The sequence below is a fragment of the Symphodus melops genome (genome assembly GCF_947650265.1).
Source record: "Symphodus melops genome assembly, chromosome: 14".
Taxonomy (NCBI): domain Eukaryota; kingdom Metazoa; phylum Chordata; class Actinopteri; order Labriformes; family Labridae; genus Symphodus; species Symphodus melops.
This window is the reverse complement of record NC_136704.1, coordinates 5,307,410-5,328,129: the sequence shown is the minus strand read 5'-3', so window position 1 is coordinate 5,328,129 and position 20,720 is coordinate 5,307,410. Positions and strand designations below refer to the sequence as shown.

Below are 20,720 nucleotides of genomic sequence, written 5' to 3'. Positions count from 1 at the left end.
ACCAGCTCTCTCTGAATGCTTCGTTTTGATGTGTGTGTCTCTTTAAATGCAATGACCCCATGAGTTTTCCCAGTAGACATCACTCCTCTGTAGAGACAATAAAAATGGCAGACCTGTGCAAACGTTTAGTTCTAAGTGTAGTCTGTGGGTGGAGATACATTACATTTTCATGTAATGTACAGTGTCCTTGAGTGACCTGAAAGGCGCTTCAAATTAAATGTATTAGGGGAGGGGAGGGAATTTTCTTACCATAATCCAACTTGTGATGTCACAAACTCAGACATTTTGAAACAGAGCATTTTTCACTGTGCTGTAAGACTTATGCATACCACAAACACAGGACTGGATGGTTTATTTCAAATGTTGTGGTAGACACTCGGGTTACCCATATAAATATTCGTATCTGTAAAAGTGGATTTTTCATCGCATGTCGAATATCATATATTCAACATCTAGCTCAGTTTTTTGTGTTTCCTGAAAAACTTGAAAGAATTACTTATGCGATTATTTTAACAAGGTGACGATATTGGATTGCCTCTTTGTCTCAGTTTCAGAACATCCATGCATTTAGGCTTTACCCTATTAAAGAGGCTGCAGGTAAATCACATTTCAGCCATACACATTACACACCAGAACATTACCATCAATTGTAAATGCAGTATTTGTTATTTTGTGCACTTATGAATGATGTGTGCCCATGATTACTCTTAACATGGTCATCTATAATAATCATTCCCAGACAAAATAACAATAACTCAAATGGAATAATGCATGCACTGCCTCGCCCATAAACACGTGAGCTTCTGCTTTCATTACGACCATGCACAAGAAAAACAGCACAACAGCCCAGGCTGCCTGTTCTTACTGTACTGTATACTTTCACCGAGGACAGAGCTTCCCCTCCCCGCTCCCACGAGTGTCAAAGGGACCAGTGCACTTAAGACATGCTATTACTGCTCTAAAAAGTGCTTTACACAGGTTTGATGGATGGACAACAGCACTTTTTTGCTGCTGCGGAGGTAAAAGCTTCAAACCATCACAAGAAATGTGTCAACTCAGTTTTAAAGTTAAAGCAGAACTGTAACAGGTTTTGACCTTTCTGAAAGGAATATTTATTCAAGAAAAAGGTAAACACTATTAGTATGATGGGTTTTCTTGTCAGGTCACTTTATAAACTTCATTAAGGAGACAAAAATGAAGGAATCATAAGAGACACAGGGGGTTTGCTTTGTGTACTTTTTTTTAAATTTTTTTTTATTTTTTTAATAGGAGCACTTACTTTATTTCATAAGCCCTATCTGTTGCCAGGTTACAAACAGTGGATAATGGCTCTTTCACTCCCCCTCGGAAGTGACCAAGACGTCTGTTTTAAATTGTTCTGTATGCCTTATATTTGCTCTTACTCTATTATCTCTAAAAGAAAACGTGAAGAAAAATATATCAAGGATAATTGTACCCTCTAATAGATGAGCCAGAGTTTGAAATGTTTCTGCAATTGAACATTTTTCAATTGTTCAAAATTCTAGGCAGATGTAACCGAGTGAGTCCCTAGTTGTACTTTGAGGGTCTTAATATGGAAACATATTTCTTGTCACAGCTCAGAGATATGCTTTCACAACTTTCTACACAGAATTTACCTACAGATATACCAGATGTTTGCTTGAAAAAACCGTACTGGCGCCTGTGACTGGCAGTGCCACGGCTTGCTCTCTGTTGTGTAGATTATTGATGATTATTGTTTCACTATATGTGATCTTAGCAGCCCAGATGACAAATGGAAGTGTCCTGGCTTTACTAACCTATGATCGGGACTCTTTATTTCGTATCAAAGAGTCATTGGAGGACATGTTTCATACCTGGGACAGGTACAAACAGGCGTTTCCGCCTCCGTTTGAAATCGATCCCGACTCACCTGACTACTTGGTGCTGTATCGGGTGCCGGGTAAGACCCGCAGGAGATCCAGAAAAAGAGGCTCTCGGTCCGGTATCCAAGTAAAGCGAAGACGTGCTGCGGCGCACGGGGGCTCCGTCGTCTTCGGCTGCCGGGATCGCGCTCGGTTCCTGCGCCAGATTCCTCTCCTCGATGTGTGCGCCAGCGTGTCCTCGCTGCCGCCTGCCCGCACTTCAACAACTGTCCTGGACCCTTCACAGTGCTGGAGCCATGGTCAGGGGTTTTCATCGCCATCGCCTACTTCCGTGTTTATGCCGGCTTTTCCAGCATGGACCAGCTGGAGCTCACGTGACCGCTGGATGTGCCTTCGTCCAATCCCGCTCCGCAACACGGACACTACCTCCGTGACATCAATCCACGTCGGCCTATTGAATGCTCGTTCAATTGCGAACAAGTCTCATTCACTAAACGATCTTTTTACAAGAGAAAATCTGGATATTATGTGTCTTTCAGAGACATGGCAGAGAGAGGAAGAGTTCATTCATTTAAATGATCTCTGTCCACCTGGTTGCTCTGCTGTCGGGAAGCCCCGCCCCTGTCGCCGTGGTGGTGGCCTGGCCATTGTGCACAGGGAGGTCCAAAAATACAAACTGATCCAGTCCCAAGATTTCTCTTCGTTTGAATCACAGATGGTTAAGATGGGTTCCTCATCCCCTTTTTACTGTGTGTTGATCTACCGTCCTCCTGGCCCTGCCGCTGTCTTCTTAAAGGATTTTAGTGACTTCTTGTCCTCTATTATAAAGCTGGACTCTGTTTTAATCCTTGGGGATTTTAACCTTCATGTTGATGACAGCTCGTCTTCCCCTGCAATGGAACTTCTAACATTGACTGAAACTTTTAATTTTGAGCAGCATGCTTCTGAGCCCACTCACCAAAAAGGCCATATTTTAGACTTAGTTTTTACGCTTGGCCTAGACATTTTAAACCTGTCTGTAAATGATGTTCATTTGAGTGATCATAGTCTTGTTCTGTTTGATCTGCACTTTTGTCCTGAACCCAAGCCTTCAACAGTCAGGTCTCAGAGGTGTGTTATCACTGCTAATACTGCAGATAGTTTCTCTCATTTATTTGATCCTGTCTTGGCCATGAACTGTCTCGATGTGGATGATCTCACTCACTGTTTTAACAATCACTGTGTAGAAATTCTGAACCAGGTGGCTCCTGTTAAAACAAACTCCTCTACCAGGGAAAAAGCTCGCCCGTGGACTAATGAAGACATCCTAAGTCTAAAGAGACTATGTCGAAAGACTGAACGCCTGTGGAAATCCACTAACCTTGAGGTGCACAGGCTCTACCTCAGGGACCTTGTGTCCTCATACAATGTGATGGTAGAAAATGCCAGATCTGAGTATATCCATCAACTGGTAGCACTAAATAAGAAAAACCCCAAAGTGTTGTTTGAAACGATAAACTCACTTGTATGTCCTGCTGCCCCAGTTACCCCCATGTTTTGTGAAGCTGACAGCAATGCCTTTTTGAGATTCTTCACAAACAAGATAAAGATGATCAAGGACAACATCCCGCCCCCTCTTTGTGTTACCCCTGCTGTTTCTGAGCCAGCTTGTGGTCCTCGTTTAGGACTGTGACGGTTGCTGATATTTCAGCAGTGGTGTCTAAGATGAAGCCCTCCTCTTGCTCATCTGACGTCCTTCCCTGTAGGCTTTTTAAAAAAGTGTTTGGAGAAATCGGCCTGTATGTGACCAAATTGGTTAACCTGTCTTTGTCCACTGGTGTGTTTCCTACTGCATTCAAACATGCCATAGTGGAGCCATTACTAAAAAAAGCAGGCCTAGACCAAACAAATCTTAATAGCTTTAGGCCTATTTCTCAGCTCCCTTTCATGTCAAAGATCCTTGAGAAGGTGGTCTGTAATCAGTTGACCCTTTTCCTGGATCAAAGCAACATCCATGAACCGCTTCAGTCCGGTTTCCGTAACAAACACTCCACGGAAACGGCCTTACTGAAAGTGTCCAGCGACATTATGATGGCTGCTGACTCTGGAAAGTCCACGGTCCTGGTTCTCTTGGACCTGTCCGCAGCCTTCGACACTGTAGACCATCAGATTCTGCTGAGAAGACTGAGGGATCAAGTTGGACTGTCGGGTTCAGTTCTAAAATGGTTCTCTTCTTATCTAGCTGGACGAAGCTTCAGTGTAGCAGCCAACCAAATAAGGTCGGATTCTGCGGACCTGCTGTGTGGAGTGCCTCAAGGTTCCGTCTTGGGTCCTGTCTTGTTTTTGCTCTATTTGATCCCTCTGGGAAAGATCATACGAAGATGTTTCTTTCCACCTATTTGCTGACGATATCCAGCTGTACTGCTCTTTTAAGCCGTCCGAGATCCAGAAGCTGAGCTCCCTACGTCATTGTCTGATGGAAATCAAACAATGGCTCAGCGAAAATTCTCTGCAGCTCAATGCAGAGAAAACAGAAACATTGATTCTCGCCCCTGATGACTCAATTCCAGGGATTAAGCAGTTCTTGGGGGACCTAGGCCAGTCCGTGAAGCCTAGTCTTAGAAACCTGGGAGTTATTTTCGACAAAGACATGTCTTTAGTGCAGCACTGTAAACAGCTGTCAAGGAACTGCTTTTTTCAACTAAGGAAGATCTGCAAACTTAGAAACATGGTTTCGAAGAATGATTTGGAGCTCATTATCCACGCCTTTGTGTCTTCACGTTTAGACTATTGCAATAGTTTGTTTTCTTGTCTTAACAAGAAAGAGCTCTATAGACTGCAATTAATTCAAAATTCTGCAGCAAGAATTCTGACCCACACAAATAGGAGGACCCACATATCCCCTGTTCTGAAAGACCTTCACTGGCTGCCAGTGTCCTTTAGGTTCAGGTTTAAAATCCTGGTTCTGGCCTTCAGAGCCCTACATGGTCAGGCTCCCTCTTACCTTAGTGAGCTGATCCAGCCTTACGCCCCTATGCGAGAGCTGAGGTCTATGGATCAGAACCTGATGAAGGTCCCTCGAGCTCATTTTCGCACTAGAGGTGACCGGTCGTTCCAGGTCGTTGCTCCGAGCCTCTGGAATGAACTTCCGTAATCCTTGCGCTCAATTGATTCAGTTGACACTTTCAAGAGTCAACTGAAGACGTTTTTATTTGTCCAGGCTTTTAATGAGCCTCTTTTAGGGCTGCTATGATCTTTGTGCTGTCTGTATATTACTTGTGATGTTTTAACCCTGTTTGTGAAGCACTTTGTGGCCCCTGCCTGCAAAAAGTGCTATATAAATAAAATTTACTTACTTACTTACTTACTTCAAGGCAAAATATTATTATTATTAAAATATGTAGAACTTTATTAGCATATTTACAACGACATCTAAATTAAAACAAATTATACTGGAACCTCTTACTGGGAAAATCTTATACATTGTTGCTGAAATATTTCTGTCATCAAAGACAGAAATCTTTCATTTTTTAGTTGTAACTGGACTTGTCTGGTTGTGGACATGACATTTTTATCGTTGCCAAGGTAACACCAGATGTCACATCAAAGACGGCTGTATAAGGAAGCATACACTGCTACTGAAAGCTGCCGTACTGTTGCTGCATGGGCTGATGGGATAGGAACTCATGTAACTTATTCCTGGATACAGTTGTCTGTCGGTACACATATTCTCGTCCTCAGGTCTGTTTCGTCCATTAGTCTTGACTTTGGTTAATTCAGGGTAGAGGTGGTGTTGTCGAACTCATGATTCATTTCTTTTTGTTATTAATGGCCCCCAAGCAGCATAATTCAGATACCTTGCATTTGACTGTCTTATTTTAAGGCACACTCCCTGCAGAATCCTCTGTGTATGGTATATACACATCGGACTGAGTGTGTTACAGCTATAATACAATGGTGTGTGAAAGACAGCTCTCCCCAATCGTCAGAAAATAATTATTTACAACAATCCGAAGCCATTTAGCTTCACTTACATTGAATTGCCATGTTTCTAAATGTATGATGATGATATGTTCTCAGTAGAATATAGAGGGATAAGTTTGTTCAGCTGTTATGTTAAATTTTAGTCTTCATGTATCATGTGGTCTGACTACAGCTGAGCACAATTGGTGTAACTGCACTAGTGCACAAAGGGCTTAATGGAAGACACAGCAGGATGTTTGTCTTGTGTTTCAGATTCTAAAGATGGCTTTAATTTGCAGAGAAAAGCTGAAAGTTGGTACATCACTGGTAGTGCCGTCTAAAGACAGCGGCTTTGTCTAAGAAACACCAGTCTAAAGCTCCACAGAAATCCTTTTTGTAAACAGCTCTCAAACCAGTAAGCCAATGAAATGATTCATTTCAGTAACAGGATGTAAAATATATCACCCTGAATGTTGTGTTTAACTGTACCATCAAGTTTTCATCGTGGGAAATCAGGGAGAGAGAGTGGGGATCAACATGCGGGAATGGAGTCACAGGCCGGACATGAACCTTGGCCGTCCGCGTGAGGACTCTCGCCTCAATAAATTTGGACGTGCGCACTAACCACTGCCCCACCAACGCCCCAAAGAATGATGCATTATTAAGCTAATATTATTGAACATCGGATAATCTTCAGGGACTAAACGCCACAAGCTAGCAAACTCTGTTGGGCGAGGAAAAACAAGTTCCTTTTAGAGCCTTTACTTTTCTGGTGCCTCATCTGTCTACTCAAGCAACAGAAAGGGAAAATAGAAATGCAACAGAGTTAAATCGTCGCGCTAAGTCACTCATGGGCATTTAGGGCACTCAAATAGGAGACAAAAGAATCAGGCTGATTTTGTCGCTGACTCACGTCGTGTGCTCTTAGGACAGTCTGTCACACTGTAACAGAGAATAATTTACAGCGTACAACAAATTATTCACCACCAGTCAACAATTATGTGCTCAAACTGTAATGTCTTTAAAATGTATTACGGTTGCTAGGTAGAGCTGTCTTTGAAAAAGATATAAATTGTTTCAGTTATCACAATACAAATGACTAATTCCTTTGAGAAAACACAGCGTTTCACTCTGGGTGAAAACTGTAGGAAAAACTCAGGAAAAAGTTAAAAGGACTTTTAAAAGGACACATTTACTTGTGGTTATCAAAGCCAAGGCAGCATATCTCTTTTTTTATCTCATGAAACTATTAAAACGTCCGGTCTGGGGTGTCAACACTGCAATACAAAGCTGTAAGAGAGCACAGTTGTGTCAGCATTCATTTCCGCCTAAGGACAACCTTAGACTAAAAAGAAAGACTTCTGGTTTGGAAAAAAAGACAAGTTTATAAAAGATACTGTAGCCACTGGTACTTTGCTTGCCCTGCATGTTTATACAATATGTTACATTTACCACATTTTAATGGGTTTTACTTCTTTTTATGCATTATGACCTGATTATACAAAATCTTGCTCTAGGCTCATGTTTTTCCATTTTTTTTTTTTGTAACACCGCATGTGAAAATGTGTAACACCCCATGCTTCCTTTATATTTTATTCCCACACTGCCTCCAGCCTTCAGTATAAATGTCCTTATCTTTAACCTCGGGGCTGCTATCTCGCACTGCCTGGCTTTGTGGCAGCGTTGGGTCAAACTGCAGACCTCTGCTGCCACCCTCTATCTTTCCTCTTGCCAATTTCGGACAAAGCAGTTCAGGAGCACAGCATGATAGCACTGCTGACAACGGCCTAGTCAGCAGCTACACCGTAGGATGTTGTCATTTGGAATGGTGACACTGACCTGGTTTGATAGATGGATGCAATTATTACCAATACTCCCCCACCAGCAGCCAGTCTCCACAGTGAGACTATTTGTAGGTCAGCATTGGAGGTAACCCATGTGTAAGCCATCATGCCCCTGAGATAGTGTTGTCTTTAAAATTGTTGATATGTGTATGTGTAAAATCTGTTCCATTTGTAATATGCAGTAACAATAATTTATTAGGAATGGTATGTGATTGTGAAGCTGATGGGAACTAGTTTTCTTGAAGGTATTCGTTGAGGTAATTTTGGGATGTGGGGAGAAAGGAATTATTCATCATAGAATAGAAAATAAAGGAAAGTTAATTTACAAAGCAAATTTCATTACAGGCTCGCTCAATGTGTGTTTCATTGATGATGAAAACAAGGGGAAACAGGAAACAAAGTTATTTCAGCAATTATGAATGTGATGCAGAAATAAATTAAAGAAAACACAAATGTCCAATACACATCAGAGACATCACACAACAATCAAACACACAGATACAGGACGAGTAAATCTTTATGATTGGGGAAAAAAAGAAAAGCTTTCAAAGTAAAGAAAGTAGTGATAGCTCTCAAGTCAACAGGTAGAGAAGGACTTCAAAGAGAGGGACAATACAGGATTCCTCCATATGATTTGGATCTAACTCTTGGTCCAACCAACAGACTTTAACTTGATGAACTGAAGGAATGGGTAGAGTTGTACTGTGGAAGCAAGTCAGAAATACACTTAAAGCTGAACCATTTAATGCTTTAAGGATGACGCAGTGCGGAGCGGTGTCCATTAACTGCAGACCGACGGACTGGGGCCCCACTCACATCCTAAAAGGGCTTTGAAAGGTTGCTGGACAGGCACGAGGCTCCTTGCCTATTGTTACCCCAGATGACGTCCAGGATACTGTCTGCATTCTCAAACCCACTCACTGTGTGGCTGCTAGGGTGGGGTTTCTGTTTCTGTGTTAAATGAACAATAAAAACATTGTATAATAAACATTGTATTACAGACAATTGCTCAAGCATGCTTGACAAAGATCTCACAATGATTGACACGTGCTGACCAGGACTTTACCGTCACTGGCAAAATATTAATCTAAAAAGTGTTGTTTAAATTCAGCGAGGAAGTTCAGCCCACACAGTCTTTACTATGTGTACTTTTCCATAAGGCTACAATGAAGAAGACATCTCCTTGACTCGTTAATGTCAGACATACATTCTTGGAAAATCTTCTCCTTCAACAGATAGTTGGCTCCAAAACCAAATGTAACTCTGCTGCTATGATGAGATCTCTTTACACATACATGCAATGCAGCTTAGCTATAAAGATATATCCACCAAATGATCAAGATGAATGAATCCATGAAGTTGAAACATGTTCCAGTTGGATGTAGCGCTTCCCGATGACACCTCATTCTGTCTAATAGGAGTGAAGATCACAGTGTGGGAGTTCCAGGTGTGTTAAAAAAAAAAAAAGCAGCAGAAATGTGTCTCATGCTTGTGAAGCAGCCGTTCTTGAGCAGCTGCTCCTGGACAGGCTTAAACTCTACCAACTTCTGTTGTGATTTCAATATACCTTTCAATAATAGGCTTCAACTGAGAATCCAAAAATAAGTACTATAATTTCTGTCACCTAGCAACATGCCACATCCTATTTTAAACTCACTTAAGTATGCCAATAAGCTCCAGAAATCACTTGACCCTGATGCCAAGGGAAAGTACAACCATGAGACTGCTCAAAGTACAACGCATAACCCCTGCTGTCTCCACACTGACCTGAAGAAACTCTTTGTATTGTTTTTTTAAAAAATGATCTGTACTTTCTTCAGCCTACATCGTTGAACTTTACCCTCGAAAAACTGCCATCCTCATCCTGAGGTCTGCTTGTCTGTGTTCTATCCTTCTGCAGGGTCAAGTCAGGGCGGAGGGCTGTATAGCACATTTTCTGCAGAGGCTACAAAGCTAACACAGCTTTCTGCTGGTTAACAAGCAAGTAATCTCTGTGTCCTCTTTAAAACTCACAATTTACATGGTTGTGCCCACCAGTTGACACAATGTGTGTTAATAAGAGAGTTACAGTGAAGTGGCCTAACTTTTGACCACTGTTAAATTTAGCAGACAGAATACAAGATGCATCCCAACACCAGCACCAACTAATTGTTTTAATAGCTATATGGATGAGTAAAATGGGATTCCAGTGTAGCTGCTCTGCACTCATGGTGGGGAAAAATATATTTGAAGAATTACTCGGGGTGCGAAAAAATTCAAAAAGCAAACTACCAAGAGTGTGTGGTAAATGTGATGTTTACATGCAAAATTAACTGTAAAGTGACTGACCAGCAACATTCTTCCCTTGAGTGTGTCTAAGTGTCTTTTTATATCTCCCCTAGGCCCACCCAATACAAAATACCCCCCTTTTCTGCTTCTAAACGCTTACCAGCAGCTTCCAAGGGTGCTGGTATAAGTGCTGCTGGTACCACACTGCAGACAAATGTTATTCAAGAGATCCCCCAGCAGATGTAGACAACTTTAGTATGTGCTCCTAATTCAGCCAGGTCTAAATGCATGCAACACTGATGTCACTCGGGGGCTTATACTATGGATGGAGTTAAACCCACCCAGGCTACCATGATGGAGTATAGAATAATGTAAAGTAAGTGAATAAAATTTTGTAGGCTGAGGTTGAAACAGCTGCAGCTAAAGGAAGAAATGACAAAGACAACCACTGACTGAATGCTCAAATAGAGACGTACGTCACAAAATCATCCAAATAAAAATGAATATAATTACAGATACAATATATTCTTGTGCGTGTGTAATTCTTTTGCTGCAGCATGTCATATATAGAGTGCTATAAAGCATATTAAAGTGAATAAGTAATTTGAAGCTGTGATCATAAATATTCATGATCATAGATTTTTACAGGAAAGAAAGACGCCAGTCAGTCTCGCCCTCTCTTAGGCAGCACACAGAACTTTACGATTAAAAGATCTGATTGGTCATTAGACACACTTTCATACAGGCAGATGTATTACCTCAAATATTGAACATAACCTGCTCTGAAGGAAGATAAATGATGAGGTTATGTAAAGGCAATACTGCAAAGAAAACATGGACAATGTGTGTGTGTTATCCTCATTGGTTTGCCAGTCCTGGTTGCCATATCAACCTAACAACAGACATTATTCTCCACGACCAAAAATGTGATAAACAAGAATAGATATTGGAGATTATTAAAAAAAAAATTGAGAGAGAGGTTAGATGTCATGACTCCCACTCTTGTTTCATTTGTTTGGTCCTTGTTGTTCAGTTGGGATCTCAAATTTTAGTCAAACTTGTATCCTTTAGTGTGTCCGTTTCTTTCCTCTTGATATTCCTTAATTTCACTTTTCATTTCACGATGCCTTTCTTCTGGTTTTCCTCCATTTTGATTGCCCTGATTGTCTTCACCTGTGCCGTTAGTATCACCTGTGTCTGATTACTCCTTTCTACTTAGTCTCCTGTCCTTTTCAAAAAGCCAAAGTTCAATATGAAGTGCAGACGTTTTTTAGTAGGGGGTTTTGCAGACTGAAACAGCTTCTAAAAAACACAGCTCATACCTCCCGACAGGATCAGCTACATCTCCTCACTAAGATAAAAGTTTCTGTCTGTTCCTCGCTCAGTGTTGCTCTGAGAATTTTCCTAAATCACTCCTAAACGTAGCTTCCTCGCAAGGATTATTTAAATTAAGACTCCAGAACTGCATTGCAAAATGAAACAAGTGACGGATCTTACATGCAAGATTGGAGGTAGATGTTTACAGAAAGGACCAGAAGTATACACAACTCGCCTTTATATTTAGCTTGTGTAGTGTCGGGAGTAATCCGTGAAAACAGCTGACATCAATGACTTCAGGTAAAGCAGTTAAACTGGCTATTTAATGATTGTGAATAGATAGGCACTGACCATTTTGTGATTGTTTTAAAACATATTCCTCTGGGTGTCACTTGGAAAATAAAATATCAATTTCAAAGTGTAAAAATGAATTGGCCTGACATTACACATCCTCCACACTTTAATGAACAAAGTTCTAAACTTGGAGCAAGCATCGCAAATTAAATTATTCCATCTGTGACTCTTTAATAAGGCAGGGAGCTTCAGAAACGTATGTTCTCTTGCCAGTAGGCTTGGCCAGTGATTATGATACTTCACATGGTGTCTATCTACCTCCTTTTTAATTATCCTTTGACATTCTACAGATTGCCGTAAACCCTCAAATCTGAAAATACCAGCGCAGCAGGACATGCTGGGATGACTCCTGCCACCCACACACCACTGACTGAAATAGTAAGAAGGTAGATACATAGAGGAAATGACTGACTGAAAAAAACAGCTTCATATGATCTGTTCAATAATTTAGATCAAATACGATGAACTAGCAAACAAATAAATTGAACCAATCTCCGCCAGAGGTTTTTTTTTGTCTTATCTGTTTTCTAACCTTTTTTTTTTTTTATCAACGAAAATACAATATGTAAAGTATTTGTCTTTTTTCCAGCTCTAAAAAAATGTGTTACATTTGGCTAGAAAGCCAGCGGAAACAGATTTCAAAAAGAGAATACAAACTGAAATACTCACTCCAAAGAATATAGACTATAGATAAACATGTACAGAAATACATGTTGGTGAAGTTTACTTTGAACTATTTGACCATTGTTGAGGATAATAAACACATCTTGCAGTTTTACAACAGAACACTCATCCCAAAATGAGATCAATCTGCATAATATTTTACCACATTCATTATGTCAGTTGTGTTCAGTCTTTCTTTCAAACAGAATGTCGTGATTTGCAAAACAACAAAACCCAATATTTGATTAAAAGACCCTACGGTTGTTGACTGTCTTTGGAAAACATTTAAGACTATTTGTTATATAATGAGGGAAAAAAAGTCAGGACAGTGTTGACAGAAGTCGTGTTACGTCCTTCTCTACTTTTAATAAGATTAAGAAAAACCAGAGTAGTGACATGATTGGGCATTGAAAAACAGCGTCCCAGTGAGGCTGAGTCGATCTTAAGAAATGTGGGTAGGGGTTCACCTCTCTGCTGGTGCTTACAGAGTCCTTTTTAAAGGCGGAAGACTTGTGTCCATGTTATTTTAGTATGCAATGTGTAACACACAGAAGGCAGAATGGTAGGGCAAAGCTGTTCTATCTCTGGTCTGCCATCGGAGGTAGTGACTTAGGTATAATGGTAGGGGACAAGCTGGCATGCCAACGTGGAAGCCGGCAAGGTGGTGTGTGTGTGTGTGTGTGTGTGTGCAGTTGTGTGTGTGTGTGTGTGTATATGAAGCTCCTGGCAGGCCTCTCAGGCTTCTGCAACGCAGTTAATATATAAAGCTAAATGCTACTTAAAAACACGCACACAGATCCACAAACGTTAAAATAGATCCACAAATACTATACACACACAGATCCACAAATATACACGCAGATCTGCATTATACACACAGATCTACACATTTCTGAATAGATCCGCAATTACACACAGTTGCATCTACTGATCGGCAATATACCAATTGCAAAATGTTAACTGATTTAATGATGGCAGAAAAGTTAGCTCGTTTAGCTGTTAGTCTCGAAAATGAACACAAATCATTGCTTACAACTAAGGCGGGCATCTCCATTGGCTGTAATTACTGTAATTGTTTACGAGTGACTTTTGCAACAGTCCTTTCGTGCACGATCAACAACATATCTAAAAATGTGTGTCTATCTGCAAACACAGATGTGGGGGTTTGTTGACCTGAACTCAGTCTCACAGGCTAGGCTGCCAGAACACAAAGACAGAAGGACAGGCGAACATTGTCACAAAGCTTTTGTGGGATAGCAATTTTTTTGGGACTTGTGAAAGACTGTGCTGGAAATCTAGAGCAACAACTTAAAAATTGTATTCCTAAAAGTTACATTGCAAGGAATCTGGGGATGGGCTAGGCCGGGGTTAGCGCACGCACCATGTGGCTATCAGCCTGAGTTTGAATCTGACTGGGCTACTTTCTTGTATGCCGTTCCTTACTGTCTGTCTGTTTTTCTACCCTATTCAATGTCATCCCCAAATAAAGGTATTTAAAGGTACATATTTACATTCTCTGAATAAAATTCGGAGAATGTAAATAAATCTGTATTCAACTGCAAAAAAAAGATGATGGCCATGATTTTTGGACCACTGGCAGCACCTCAAAGATTCTCATGGTTTTTGAATGGACATCATGGCATCGACTCAGGAACAAACTGAGAAATTATCTTTTTTTCCTGTTGCATAATTGGTACACATCTTTACAACAAAGTGAGTGGAGTTTTGAATGGGTTATGGGTTAGGGTTAAACCAGAATGGTTTAATCCAGAGGCCTGCAGAAAAACCTATATATATATATGTATATATATATATATATATATATATATATATATATGTATGTGTGTGTGTGTGTGTATATGTGTATTTTTTTTTTCAGGTCTGTGTAGTACAAAGTGGATTCATGCTTATCTCAGGCATCATTCATATGATTAGACATTCATACCCAGAGCTAACCTGTGAGCAAAAGAGAGAAATAATTTAAAAAAAAAATGGTATTATACAACAGTATGCATTTGATTTCAAATGTGAACACAGGGTCAAGCCTCTGTGCACTGAACTCCCACATTAAGCAAAAATGTTTGGTGCAAAAACCCTCATGAATATGTATATATATTGTTCAATTTGGAGGACAGCAGCTGGGTTGCAAACAAAAGACCAAAAGCTGATGACTTCATAAGCTGTTAATGCACTCAGTCGATCAAATAGGACCAATGTTGAGATTAAACAAAGTGGGCAGACACAGACGTGAATGCCAAGGAATGTTCATCTGCAGACCTTATGAAGTATGAACCGCGTAGGCATCACAACCTGGAGCTCAACCTTCGCAAAGCCTCTAACAATATGCATATGCCTGACGCACCCACAATTTGGCAACGATTGAGCACTGCATTTGAATCTAAAAGCATCATATGAGGGTTTCTTTCATTGTCAACATGAAAATAACAGTGTAGGTTGTCAGATGGGGTGGGTGGAGAAGGTACACAGTGAGAAGCATCAACCACGATGTCAGCTGCAGTCAGGACCAGAGCCCAATTTAAACCTGATGCGTAAGTTGGCCGTAAACATTAAAGTTTTAAACGACATTTCCCACTGAAACTTATTCTGATAAGATCTTGGGATGAGCTTAACACGGAAGCATATGTTGGCATTTCTAAGCTGTGATCTGTGAGTGTGAGGGCATCTTCAAACTTAATTGTTGCACTCATAACCTGGTTCCTAATTTCAAGTTTTCTAAAACTTACCTGTCGCTGAACTGGATGTTTCTCAGACCACGTCCCATGTCAGCTGCTGCATGCCTACTGTTGCCATGTTGAACTTGAGCATGTGTGTGTCACTCCTGCACTTCGCTCTTTAGTATCTGAGTTTGGTCTGGTCAGCTGGAGCACTTGGCTAATTATCAAGACTTCTACAGATTCTAAAAACATAAAATAACTTTTGTTTGACCTGAAGACTGACTCAGCCCAAGGGAACAGGGCGGACCTGGCTCTGAGTCGTGGGCTAACATACTCAAACAGAATATACTGCATCAATAATAACCCCACATCAGCAGGCCAATAGTAAAATACTAAACTATGGGCCATTTGACTTCATGAGACACGTTATTCTGGTCCTATGTTGCACAAAATACGATGACTATCAATCATGACTGTTGGTACTGTAGATAATTCCATAATAATTTCACAATAATATACATACTGTAGGTGAATTGCTAATACAGCCATGTAGCAGTTTAATATTACATGACAACTGAAGGATAAAAGTTGATATTTAATCCTTTTCCTAAATGTTGTTAATATAAATCTGACTCCTCTAAATAATTACCTCAAATCTCTGCGCATTCTTTTGATGGGATGAGAGGAATGACTGAAGATGTCTCTTTCAGGTTAACAGAGTTTATTAACCTGATGAATCAAGAATAGAAGTTACAGTCTCTGGGTTCAACACTACGTGTCCCTGACAACAGACAGATACATGGTCAGTTCGCGAAGTCTGAGCCCCGACTATCTTTCCCTGAACCCTTTTATACATTAGACAGAGAATATCTAACCAAATTATGCATTCAAGAATGTGCGGCTCCCATCCTCCGATTGGGGCAGCTTCCAAATTATGCGTCTTCGGATGAGTGGTTCCCCTTCTCTCATTGGTGCATCATGTTCCCGAATCCTTTCACCTTCTGTAGGGGAAGACACTTCCTACCTGGCCTGTTTCTTATCACAAGCAGACATCTAGTCTAGTAACCAATTCCTTTTAAGCAACAAACCATTTAAGTGATTAACTATCAAGGCCCACTGAACCTATAAAAGTGGGTGAGTAATTAACTGTTCAGGGCCTTAAACTAAACCTATGTTTCAGTTGGTGAGTGATTCAGTTTAAAGGGCCCGAAACACATGTTGGAATGTGCACTCACTTCTGCAAGCCCTCTTCACACAAACACCTTACTGAAAAGTATGACAATGTTATTAACACACACAAACCTGGAATAAAACATGATAAAATAACTGGTATAATATAAATGTAAGCGAACATCAATCAAACTGTAAATATCAAACCTTTCCTTTGGACCGGGTGATGAAACTTTATTGCAGTAAACACATTGATTATAAGCAGAAAAAGGCCTAATATTCTTTCACAACATATTGCATATATCCCAGTTTGGTTACTTTTCTTTGCATGCTGCTTATTGGCTGGCAGGTGAGCACTGCCAACAGATAGTTTGAGCGCTGCATTGAATTTTGGTGAGGTTCAGTATGATCAGTATCAAATCGGTCCAATTTAGTGTAAACACAAACTGTACCTCATAACATGCAACCTGTCAAATCAACCTGTCAAATCAATGAAGTCAACTCAAAGTACATGTTTGTGAGTGTGAACTGCTGCTTCTTTCAGTTCTCTCTGTGCGCCTGTTGTGTACTTATTCCCATTCTCCTTATCCCCGTTTTGCTGCTGCAATGATCCAATTTCCCCACGGGGATCAATAAAGTGTCATCTCTCTTATCGAGATACCAAGACATTTCAGTCATCTTACTGGCTCTCACAGTGAAGGACAGGAGTTCTGAAAAGGGAACCGTAATATCTGTTCGATCGCTTTAGGTTGAAAGTACAAACGAGATGCACCTCTGTCCACACTCTAGTCCTTTAGAATGATATGTGAAGATCCATTATTCCCACAGTCTGTGTAGTCAGTGATCCCTTGACTTGCTCTCCTTAAAATGCAGTTTTTCACTCAGGTCAAGACTGAAGTTCAGTTCTTGTTTAAGATACTTCTCAGCAGGACACATCAATGCTCCTTTTAGCTCAAACGTCCTGTGACAACATGGCATTATAAATGAATGTAGTTAATCATCAGGCTCACTATGTTTCACTTCCTGCCAAACAAGCCAATGGAAGAGGATGACAGATGTCACTTCTGGACAGCGTACAGTGTGGAGACATGTTTAAAACCCAGCAGTAGAGCAGCCTGTTTGAATGCCCCTGAACTCTCGACCTCACTGCCTCTTCCTTTAAAAGTGTGCATTTTGAATTGTATTTTTTACTTGGATATTAATCTGGGTTTAGTTTGTACATTTACAACTTTGAACTGTACGCTACCTGAAAATAGTACATTTGTTGTCAAAGAAAAGCCGATAAATTAGCAAACAAGTGAACGCTGTTTGCCAGTGTTTGTCATGTGTCTGTCCAACAGAGAGCAGGCCAACTCGGTGTCCATGGGTGACAGCCAGCCTAAGGTTCATCATAGTTTTGGAACGAGCATTTCCCACTTGACATTTCTACTCATAAGGGTTATATTTTCCCTTCTTTGCAGCCACATCGGCCTCTGCAATATTTGCAGGTTTTCCTGTATTGATGTTAATCAAAGTCTGTATACTTTATGTCACATGCACCCTGTTGACCCTGAGCCCCAGCCTCCTATAAGCTCTCCACTAAACACCCCTGCTGCAAGCGCAGGTCCCACATAACAGCTGGATGATCATCTGCAAAATTGACATTGCCATTGTTATACCCTGAATTCATGGCTTTTCTACAAGGTGCTGTCGTCACGTCGAGTTAGAAGACACACAATAGGTGTTAGCGAGTCAGTCAAGCGTCAATTATCAACGTTGACATTTGCAGATTTGCGCAAATATCGAAGGGGACTTTTGGGGGTTATTTTCAGTCGAGGAGGTAACATGCATTTTCACCCTGGAGGCAGGGATGCAGAAATGGAGCGTAGATGAATAGACGAGAGTGGACATCCAAGGGGGAACAGTGATAAATGAGCTGACAAATGTTGTTTGTGTAAGATCATGATCGCCATGAGAGAGCTATAATCCACATTGGCGAGCTGAGCCAGAGGGCCGCATGTGCAGAGAAGTAGGCAGGCAGAAACCAGAGGTGTGTGTGTGTGTGTGTGTGTGTGTGTGTGTGTGAGCATGAAAGATGACGAGAGAAAAAGATCAGGCACTGAAAGAGGGACAGTTAATCTATATCATCAGCAGTCTGGCTAAACGACAACAGGCATTCATGGTGCCATGTTGAAACAATTCATGTCCAAACAAAGCTTTTTTTTTTTTTTGGGGGGGGGGGGGGGGGGGGGGGGGTTATCGTGTATCATCAGTGTACCTCAACATGTTTTGCAAAGATATCCTTGTGGGAGGCAGGTGATTTCTTCCAGGTATTGCTTTCAGGTCCTACACTGCCATGTCTATTTATTTGAAGGATCTGCATTAGACTTTTCATTACTTGCCCCAGCTGGGGAGCAGAAGGAGGAGTGCATATTCTGACATTGCTAAGATGATAAGAACATCAGGAAACTGCCTGTAGCTGAAGAGGCTTGACGGCTACAGCACAACCCGCCCAACCAGCTCTATTTGTGGAAACATTTGTCAAGGCTCACTTGACCATTTGTTTAACAAACACTTTGCATGTAGTCCTATGATCATGGTTTAGTGAAGACTGCAGGCCTGCAGAACATTTACAAAAACAAAAAAAGAGCCTGTTGAGCAGGCCGATTTGACAAAAAAGTAAAACTGTAAAAAAGGTGTTACTGGTGATGCATGGCACTCATACACTTTCCATTTTTTATTTAACTGGAAATTGTTAACAAAGCGCCAACCTAGTATTTAGAAAAAAATAAGCGAGTTAGAGGCACTGCAGTTCCTCCAGCGTCCACTATATGTCTCGTTTCCTCTTGGTGTATCTCTTTTAGAGGATGATACTCCCTAGTGTTCAATGCAAAGTGCATTTCTTTTCTGATTGATTTAAACCAAAGTACCAGTAGCCATGTGGAAAAAGGAATGTTTTTTTTTGTTTTTTGCCATCCAGAAGTTTGGACTTTTGGAGAAGGCCACATTGGATTTACATATCAGCTAGCTTCAGTGCATAAAATAAAGATGAAACAGTAACTTCAGCCCTCTTGGTTGTCAATTGTTGGCCTGCATGTGGTTATTTCCGTATGAAATAGGTAAACTGCACTCAAAAAAATAACTCGTTGGCTGAACATAATAAAATTATGGAAAGGTTTTCCACCCAAGTAAAATGCTTTCAATTTGCGAGAAACAATTGTGTCGAGTGCCCTAAATGTAAATATGTTGGGTCAACATGATGTAATTGCATTAGTATTACTTAATTACCAGGGTTCAGTGACACTAGATTTGTAAGGGTAAATGTAACCTAGTGACGTAATTTTCTTGGGTAATTTAAACTTGAATGATATAATTATGAGTTACTTAATTTAATAAGGTAGTTACAACTACTTTTAAAAATAGTACAGTTACGTGAATTAAGTGTGCTGATCCAACAAAACAAAGTTAAGTTAAAAACCTTTACGCTAAGGGGTTAACTTTTAATCATATGAAAATTAATATAGTAATTATTCAGACATATAATCATCAATTTACACATATGTTAACCTATATACCCCCAGCTGGTGTTAAGCTTGGAAAAGAAAAACACAAAGCAAACTGGATTTGTATCAGAAACGGCAAAACTGACTTTACTGCTTGAAAACATGTTGCTGTGAAAATACAAGCAAACAGCCAAAAATGTCAATGTCCAACAGTTTGTCTTGTTTTTTTAACAGACATGACAATGCACAGACTGGCAAGTAGAAATTGTAACTGCTGAGTTATTAAATTGCAGCACGCTGTCGAGACTGCCCCCAGTTAACATCTGATATTCATCAACATACAAAATGAAGAAAAATGTGTTTAACTGACATGAATACATTTATAAGACTAGATTCTTGGATTCTGACAAGCCATACAATTTCCAAATGGCTTTTGAGAAATCAGTCTGCAACAGGGGGTGCCTACCCCGGTCCTCGAGGGCCACTATCCACCATGTTTTAGATGTTTCCCTCTTCCAACACACCTGATTCAAATGATCAGCTCATCATCAAGCTCTGCAGAAGCCTGATAACGATCCTGATCATTTGAATCAGGTGTGTTGGAAGAGGGACACATCTAAAACATGCAGTTTAGTGGCCCTCGAGGACCAGGGTAGGCACCCCTGCTATACACATACAGATTTTAAGTGTAAACCATTTAACTATTTAAACAACATTAAGCGTCTGCATTTAGAGTTTTCTGATTACCGTAAATTCCGGACTATAAGCCGCTACTTTTTTCTCACACTTCGAGCACTGCGGCTTCTACTCCGGTGCGGCTTATTTATGGATTTTTTATGGGGGACAATGAGCTTCTGCAAAAAAAAAACTTTTGACTTCGTCACGTCGGATCTTAATATCAGTCATTTTGCGCTTCATGCACGCACCCTCATGATGGAAAACACACGGAGAAATACATATGATGCAGCTTTCAAGTTAAAGGCGATCGACCTGGCTGTCAAAGAAGCTAACAGAGCTGCTGCACGTTAAGATGACACTGACAGCGACAACAGAGACTGAGGAAGTGAGTAATGAAGTCATTCTGAGGCAGTGAATGGATGGACTTTTTCTTGTGAAATATATTACGGTCATCTTTTTCAT

At 40.6% G+C, this 20,720-nt stretch overlaps 1 protein-coding gene across 1 annotated transcript in view; it reads left to right on the top strand.

The window, feature by feature from the left end:
* Positions 1 to 20,720, top strand: part of vstm2a (V-set and transmembrane domain containing 2A) — a 345,371-nt gene that overhangs the window by 72,712 nt on the left and 251,939 nt on the right. The gene's annotated exons all lie outside the window — the stretch shown is intronic.